The sequence below is a fragment of the Panthera leo genome, chromosome B4 (genome assembly GCF_018350215.1).
Source record: "Panthera leo isolate Ple1 chromosome B4, P.leo_Ple1_pat1.1, whole genome shotgun sequence".
NCBI classification, from domain to species: Eukaryota; Metazoa; Chordata; class Mammalia; order Carnivora; family Felidae; genus Panthera; species Panthera leo.
Genome location: NC_056685.1, coordinates 76,516,780 through 76,525,561, shown reverse-complemented (window position 1 = coordinate 76,525,561; position 8,782 = coordinate 76,516,780).

The following is an 8,782-nucleotide window of genomic DNA, read 5'->3' as shown; positions in this document are numbered from 1 at the left end:
CACCCCATCCTAGAGACGAAAACTCCCCCAGATGGACAGAACCCAGGGTCAGGAGCTCCTGGCCAAGGGTGTCCCCAGGACTGAGCTTTCTTCTGGCTGAGCTAAACCTGGGCTAACCACCCCCCGCCCCGCGAGGTGGGGAGGGGCCCAGCCCGAGTCCTCACCTGCGGGCGTCTCCAGTTCTCCTAACCGCGCAGGCTATGTGTGTGTCTATTTGGGGTGGGGGGTGGAGGGCAGCCGGAGGTGGATGCATGGGGGGGGGGGCACGGTTCCCTATGACAGCTAGCTGTCCCCGCCCCGGACGCAACCCCCCCACCAGTCCAGCTTCTCGACGCAGCCAGATCCCCTGCTCGGCCCCCGCCCCCCTCCCCAGCCACCGAGCCGCCCCAGCAGCTGGGGAAAAGCGAGAGGGGAGGAAAGTCTCGGCTTCGGGGCGCTGGGGAGTCCCGCAGCCAAAGGCGGGGGTATCGGAAACCCACCTGAGGGGGCTTCGGGAACCCGGCAAGCGGCGGCGGGTCCTGGGGCGCGGGGCCGGACTCGGGCTCAGCGCCGAGCCGCGGAGGGGCTCATGGCCCGGAGCCGGAGCCCGCGGCTGCCGCGGCACGCCGCGCAGAGCCCTGCAGGGAGCGGCCCGCCCGGCCCGGCTCCGCTCGGCTCTGTCCGCCCGCCCGCGCGCGCTCGCTCGCTCGCCTCGGCTCGGTCCGCCCGGGCTCGGCGCGGTGCGCGGTGCTCTCAGCCCCGGGATCTGCAGGGATCCATCGTCCGGCCGGGAGGCGGCGGGAGGGAAGGCGGAGGGGGAGGGGAGAGGGTGCGCGTGCGCGCCTACGGGTGTCTGCGAGGGTGTCTCTGGGCCGGTGTGAGCGCGGGGCCCCCGGACGCAGGAGCGGGACCGAGGGCTCCCCCCGCTGCCTCGCCCCCTCCTCCCGGCCGCTCTCGGCGGCTCTGCCTCCCTCCGGTCCCGGAGCCGTCTCTCTGCCTGTGAGGCCCTATGGCTTGTGTGTGACTATGTGTGAGAGGTGTGTGTGCGCGCGCGCGCGCGCGCGCGGGAGGGTGTCTGCCCCCAGCGTCCCCCTCCCCGCGCTGTCTCCTTCGGATCGATGCTCCTGCCTCTTGCTGCTGCTTCCTCTGGTGGCACACGCGCGCGCGCGCGGGCGCGCGCGCGCACACACACACACACACACACACACACACACACACACACACACGCAAGCTCCAGAGTCACACTTGACTGATTCAAGCACTTGCTTGTGTGGAGACACAGACACACATAAGACCAGAGTCACACCACGCCACTCACAGCCACACACACCCCCACAGACACCCACGCATCCCAGAGGCCTGGCCTACAGGGCAAGCACCCAGGAGCTGACACTTATTCACCTGTTCTTATCCCTGCTCCCACCTACATATGACATGGGCACACATGTACATATATAAACAAACATACAGCCTTGGCCACCCAAATTCCATCCTTGGAGCCTTGGGCTTGCCTTTGGAGGGTGGCATATTGGCAGCCCCTCACTGCTAAATCTCTGAAGGAGCAGAGAGAAAGAAGAAATAGCCAGAGGTCAAGGTTTTGGACAGAAGTCAAGAAAGGGAAAGGGAAGGGGGTGGGGTGGAAAGGTGGAGGGTTAGGAGGGTGGGGGCGGACAGGATGAGGAAGAGATGGAAGGAGGAGCTGTACTCAGGAAAGGAGCAGAATTCTGGGGCACTAAGCTCAAGCCTGGGGGCTGCTCCTGTAGCTCTCACTTCTCTCCTTCTCTCCCTCCCTCCTCCTCCTCTCTGAGAGGCCTTGGGGGGCCCTCCCTATCCAATTAACAGAGAAGGAGCAATCAAAGGGAAGTTGTTAATTTGCTGATGCTCATTAGGGGCTCTTAGCACAGAGACTGTTGAGGTCTGATGGTGTCAGATGATGAGGAGGGGCGTGTGGGGGACCAGAATTCTATCTCTAGCAACTCCTTCACTCCACTTGCAGGCTGGCGCAGCTCTGGAGAAGGAAGGTGAGAGGTGTGTTCCCAGGGCTTTAAGTGAGAAGAAAGAACCTGTAATAAGAAGAACTGGCACAATGGAAAGAAGTTGCATGAGAAGTTGTGAAGTATTGGGGGGCAGGGGGTACAAGAAAAACCAGAGAAGGGAGTTGGAGATCCCTAGAGGCAGTGTGGGCTTAGGACCCCAGGAGGGAGAGTGGGATCCATTTACTAGGGGCCTGGGCATGGTGCTGCCAAAGGAAAGGGAGGATCCTGGGTTCCGGTCTTGAGTTGGGGAGCTGTCCAGCAGCACCAGACACTGCTGGAGGGCTGCCATATCCCTGGGCAGCCACTGGGTGGCAGCACTATTCCGGATACTTAGAATCAACCCAAGGGGGGCATTTGGGAGTGGAGTTTGGCTTCGAACAGGGACCGGAGGAAGCATGGGGCAGGATTCTTGAATTCCAAGTGTCTTCAGGGGAGGGGAGGACCATCTTGGAGCATCTGTAATTCCCCTAACTCCCCACCCTCGCAGGCTGAGTGACATATGGAGCTTCCTCAAATGGGTGCAAATTGCTTCAGTCACCTGGGATGTTATTGAGGGAGCAGCGGGGGTGGAAGGAAGGTGATGAGGTGAGGTGGAGGCTGGCAAGGACTAATCGAGGCCAACGAACAGCCTCAGGAGTCTGAGGGAAGATAAAAGTTGTGAATCAGGCAATCTCAGCTTTCAGAACTGGCCCTGCCATTCATTAGAATGGGCTGGTATCTTGACCTCTCTGAGCTCAGTTTCCACATCTGTAAAATGGGGTAATATTTAGTTCACAGGAGTTTCTGAGGATTACATAAGCTAATGCACGGAAAGTGCTTAGCACATTAGCTTGTACCTACTAAATCCTCAATAAGTAATTATTATTATTAGCATTAGGGTTTGGATCCTGCCGTAAAAGCACCAGTGCAGCCAAATCAGGGCAGAATCTGAGAGTGGTTCTCAACCCTGGCTGCACATTTGAATCACGTGGGGAGCTTTTTAAAGTGATGCTGTGGCCCCACCTTAGTCCAATTAAATCAGAATCTCTGAGGGTGGGGTCCAGATTTCTCAACTTTTCAGCACCTCTAATATATAGCAGCCAGTCTTGAGAAACCTTGATCTGGAGAATCCACAAGTCTGAATCAAAGCTTCAGTATGGTTCCTCCTTCAGTATGCCCAGACTTAGAAGTTCTTTCTTATACGCAGCCTAAGTACCCTGTTATTGTTTTGTCTTCATTTGAGGTGAGATAGATCCTCATACAGATCCCCACCCCCACCCCCCATCCTTACCCTATACATGTCAGCAACCCTACACTGTGTCAAATCCCAGGATTGGACACGGTGAGGACTGGCATAGTCACTGCCTTCAAAATCTCCCAGTGTCAAAGGAGAGATGAATGTGTTGACAAGTGACTCTAGTGCAAAGGCCAAGAGTGAAATTGAGGGATGGCCCAGGGCTGCCAGCTTAGAGTGGCAGAGGGGCAAGTCCTGCTGACAGGGGTTTGTGTTGCAGGGATGAGGAAAAGGCGAAGTTGGCTTTGGCAAGATGACACTTGAGGGATCCAAGGACTGTGATTAGTGTCCCACTGCTCCTTTCTGCTTCTCTGGACCCACCTACTTCTTATGCAGGATGTGACAGATCCTAGCTCCTTCAGCCTCCTCCCTGACACTTGTTCACACTTCCCTCCTCTCTGGCCCTGTAGTCCCAAGACCTCAGTGCCTTTTCTCCCCTGGGGCTGAGAGAGAAATAGGCCTGGAAATATTCTTCCTCCACTGGCATGAAACATCTGGCCAGGACCCACACAGAGCTTTGGCATTGTGCTGACCAGGATTGAAATTCCACCTCTGTCACACCAGTGCTGTGTGATTATGGACTAGTTACTTAACCTGTCTGAGCCTCACTGTTTCCACAAGCCATAAAATCTGGCTAATGCCCACAGTGATGAAACAATGTGTGCCTAGTAAACAGTAGGTGTTCCACCAATAGTAGCAAGTATTATTTTCATCCCCGAGAGGCTGATGGGGGCATATTCCCCACGGACACTTCCTTTGCAGATGGCCCCATCTGCTCTAGGTACAGAAGCACCCTCCAGCCTCTCAGAGACAGGGGTGTGAGGGGGGAGGGCAAAAGGGGGGCAAGGCCCCCTGGGACTCCCAGGCAGCTCTTCTCTGCTCCCCCATGCGTGAAATCACACAAGCCCCAATCTGTCTGCATCCACTTCATCTGCCAGCTCAGCAAATGCAGAGACAATTAAGGAGTTAATTAGCAGGCGGGTGGGAAGGGGCTGTGGACCTGAGGCTGATGGGACCCATCAACACACCCCCCCCCTACACCAGGCTCCACATTGCCCCTGAGACCCTCAACTTGCCCCCACTTGCTTTCTCTTTTCTGAGCCGAATGCTCCTCTTAACCCCTCGCTCATTTCTCTGCTACCCTCACCCTTTCCCCTCAACCCTGTGCTGTCCTCTCTTCTTCTCTGGTCTGTCTCTGATCTCTCTCCTCCCCCATTTAGCTTGTCCTCCCTTCCCCACCCAAGTCACTGCCTCCTCCATCCTTCGGGGCTCACCCTTCTCATGTTTTCCTCTCCTTCCAGCCCCTCTTCACCTTCCATCCCTTCTCCTTCTCCAACTTGAAGAGAATGTGCCTTATTCACTCATTCGAGCGTGGGGCTCCAGGAGTCAGTGGGTTGAAGGCCGGGCTGTAATTTGAAGGGGTCTCCTCTGGTCCTCACTTCCCCAGAACCTCTAACCCCTGGCTCTCAGGGTATCTCAGTCTCTTTCCTGTGCCAGTGTTTCTCTTGAGGCTCTCTCCCCAAACTGCTACTGCTCCTGCGTTCTCAGGGTCTTGGCAGTTTATCTGCATATCCAGGACCATGCTGAGCCCTTCTTTTTTCCTCCTTTCCTCCCCCAGGGAAGGGGGCCAGAAGATGGCCACCTTTCTTCCATCATATGCCCCAATTTCTGTGTCATCCTGTCATTCGGGGAGTCATGGCTTCAGAAGAAAGGAATGATTAAGGAGAAAGCAGAGATTGAGAGACAGAGAAAGGCATGGTGCCACAGAAAGGGGAGAAATTGGGGCCAAGGCAGAGATTAAAAGGGCAGATGTGGAGGAGGGAGGGGGAGGTGGGAGGAGAGATTGAGACAGAGAAAGGGTGAGGAGAATGCAGTAATAGAGACAGCAAGATAGGGAAGAGACTACTACTAAGGTCCCTTCCTGCTTTAAAATTCTGGGTCTTTGAAGAGTGAACAAAGGAGAAACAAAAGACCCACAGAGTGCCTGGGTCTTTTCCTCTTTCAGGAAACGTGCCTGGTTAATCCCTTACCCTAGCTATGATTCCCTGCCGCACCAGCTGCCTTGGTCTCTGTTTTGTGAACTCTGGTGGCCCTAAAAGCAGGTCTGTCCTCCGGTCCTCCTCAAGGTGAAGTGCTTCAGCAGAGTGGGTAGCAGCTGTCTAGAGCTCCACAGGAGGGAAGGGGGGAAGCGTTGTAGACAAGGCAGATGAGGGGGGAACAACTGTGTTCCATCCATACTCAGTAGGTGTGTTGGATCCTGGGCACCTTGAGGGCAGGGACTGCATCTCCAGCTCTAGGATGCCAGACTTGGACCTGGCCTGGCACTTACAGCTGCTCAATTGTGTTTAGTGTATTGCATAAATGAAGAGCATCCCTGGGGGCCATAGCTGGGTCTGAGGGTTCCTTGGGCTTGGGGACATCTTCCACCCTCTGCATCAGCCGGCCCTGCAGGGCACTTGTGTCTCTGAGCTGTCTCCCACCTAAGCACAGTCCTCCCCTCTCCCTGCCCACCGCCCCCCCCCCCCCCCCGCCCCCAGGAGGACCCTTCTACAGCCCTTGCCTTCTCCATGGACCCTCCTCCCACATTACCCAGGCCTTTCTGGAAGGTGCAATCTCAGCGCCCAGGGCAGCCTTTGAGCCGGAGGAGGCAGTGCCGGTGAATAATTCATGGGGCTGGGAGGCCCTTATCTCCCAGGCCGGCCCCACCCGGGGCCCCTGCGCTGGGCCGCTGTCCCGCGGCTCCCCGCTTTATCTCGACGCCCAGCTTGTAATGCAGCCCGCCATATCACAGGCAGAAGGGGAGATTAATTTTCTGGTTTTGCATGGGCGGGGAGGGGGAGGGGGCGTGGGGAGGTGCTGGGGAGCAGAAGCTGGGATCTTTCCGATTTCAGACTCCAGTGGCTTAATCCTCTCCCAGGCCTGTAGGAAGGGGAGGAAGAGGGTGTTGCAAGCCAAATTTCATCATCAGCGGCAGCCCCAACAGAGGGAGGAGGAGGCGAGGGGCAAACAGAAGGGAGAAGCAGGGCGCTGGCCCAGAAAAGGGAGTTGTTTGGAAACAGGGTAAAAGGCAGCCCTCTCAGCCTGGGCTTACAGACTGCTCGGCTTGTCAGGAGAAGAGACTTGGGCATGCGGGGCGCACATGTGGGCACATATATGTGTACACACAGGAGTTCTGGGCACATGGGCACAACCTCTTTTAGGGAAGTGGCACCAGCATCTGCCGTGCCTCACACAGGGCCTAGCACAGAAGAGTCCAAAAAAAATCTCGACTGAGGGGTTGAATTTCTGGGAGAGTGATGATAAGCTGAGCACATGCTCCTGGAATCTGGCCATGCCATTTTTCCATCTGCCCTGTGGGCCCTGGTACATACAGACCGTTGGCTCCTTCGGATTCCTGTGCTCTACGGTCTGTGTAGGCCAGCGAGGGTGGGGACCCTGGCCTGGGGAGTCTGGAGGTCCCTGCGGCCTCTGCTTAGATGACACAACTACCCGGAGCTAGAAGAATCTAACATCTGTTAACTGAGCACCTACTACACACCAGGACCTGGGCAAGGCTGCCATGTGTTCCCCACGATCAATTAGAAGTGAGTCTTATCTTCAAGGAACGTATGGCCTAACTGGGGTGACCAGACACATAAGTAATTGATTGTGATGCATGACAGAATGTGATGCTTGCCAGGAAAGAACTAATATAGTGCCCCAAGGAGGGGGAGAGTTGAAGATGGCCAGGAAAGTGTCCTGGAGGATGTAGCATTTGAGATGGGTTTTGAAGGGTGGGTAGGAGTTTGAATAGCCATCATGGCACAGGAAGGAGGCAAGACATTTTAGGAGGAGGAAGAAATGGAAGAAATGATGATGAGGACGAGAGCAAAGCAAAGAGGTGGTAACTTTGTCTGGTGGCTAAGGGGGAGTAGTGAGGGCCAAGGCTGGGAAGCAGGCAGAGGTGAGGACAGGAAGGTTCTTGACGTGTGGAGGAGCTTCCATTTGTTTGGGGTCACTGGGGAACAATCGAAGGGTTTTGAGAAGGAGGTGGCATGATCAAAGTGGTATTGGGGAAGGGTAAATATAGGCAACATTATTGAGTCGTTGTGTGGTGTGTATTGTTCTAAGTGTTCTGGAAGGAATTCTCTCAATCCCCACAGCTACCCTCTGAGTAGGTAATATTATCCCATTTCATAGATGAGAAAATGGGGACACGGAAGTCTTGGCAGGAGAATGGGAATTAATTGAAGACCGTAGAAATCACAGATGGGAAGTTTAGGATGATAAATTCTTTAATGTCTCAGGCACTTTGGGGCATAGAGGGGAATACTCCGTATTTTTTCTACTTTGATGTCCAGTTTATTAGTCTTTATCCAATTATTAACACTCCCCTAAATATTCTTTTTATTTATTTTTATTTTTTTTAACGTTTTATTTATTTTTGAGACAGAGAGAGACAGAGCATGAACGGGGGAGGGGCAGAGACAGAGGGAGACACAGAATCGGAAGCAGGCTCCAGGCTCCGAGCCATCAGCCCAGAGCCCGACGCGGGGCTAGAACTCACGGACCGCGAGATCGTGACCTGAGCTGAAGTCGGACGCTTAACCGACTGAGCCACCCAGGCGCCCCCTAAATATCCTTTTTAAAAAATGTTTACTTTTGAGATGGGGGGAGGGGCAGCGAGAGAGGGGGGACAGAGGATCTGAAGCGGGCTCTGTGCTGCCAGCAGAGAGACTAATGCAGGGCTTGAATTCATGAACTGAACCGTGAGATCATGACCTGAGCTGGAATAGGACACTTAACTGACTGAGCCACCCAGGTACCCCTCCCCTAAATATTTTCATACTACTTATACAACCAATAATTCAAAAACTTATGAATTTGGCAAATCGTATGTCCCCATATATTTAAACCTTGACTGCGAATGAAGTCAATTAGACTCTTCATAAAGCAGGTTTTCTTAAAAACTTTCAACATCTCTAAAAGCAGACAAAACAAACAATATTACAATGATTGCCCCCCCCCCAAAAGCCCACTATGAAACCAATATCATGAATTTAAATTTCTTTGTTCAGTATTTCTAATATTATTTTCTTTATTCTTATTCTTTTTTCTTCCTGCGGTAGGATTTTCCTGACTTAAACTAAAGAGTCAAGGTTTACCCGCTCCAGCAGGCCGAGGGTGCCAATTGGGTTGCCTGGAGTTGATCTGGGACCAGTCACAAAGGTCCTGGCACGGTGGGGTTTCCAGAGAGATTCTCCGGGACTTCATTATGCAGCTTTTCACCTATTTCATCAGGAACTGTCCTCTTTATGCTCAGACCAATCACAGATTTCTGAATTTTTGCTTGTGACCCTAATCTTTTCCCCCGAATGATTCTACTTCTGAGTGCCTTATCTTTATAGTACAGCCCCCTGTGTTCTGAGTGGGGCCTGGTCTGGTTCAGCTAAGTCTAAAGCCCTTGGTCAATTGGTTAACTGGAACTACATCCTTCCCTTCTCATCGGCCGCTA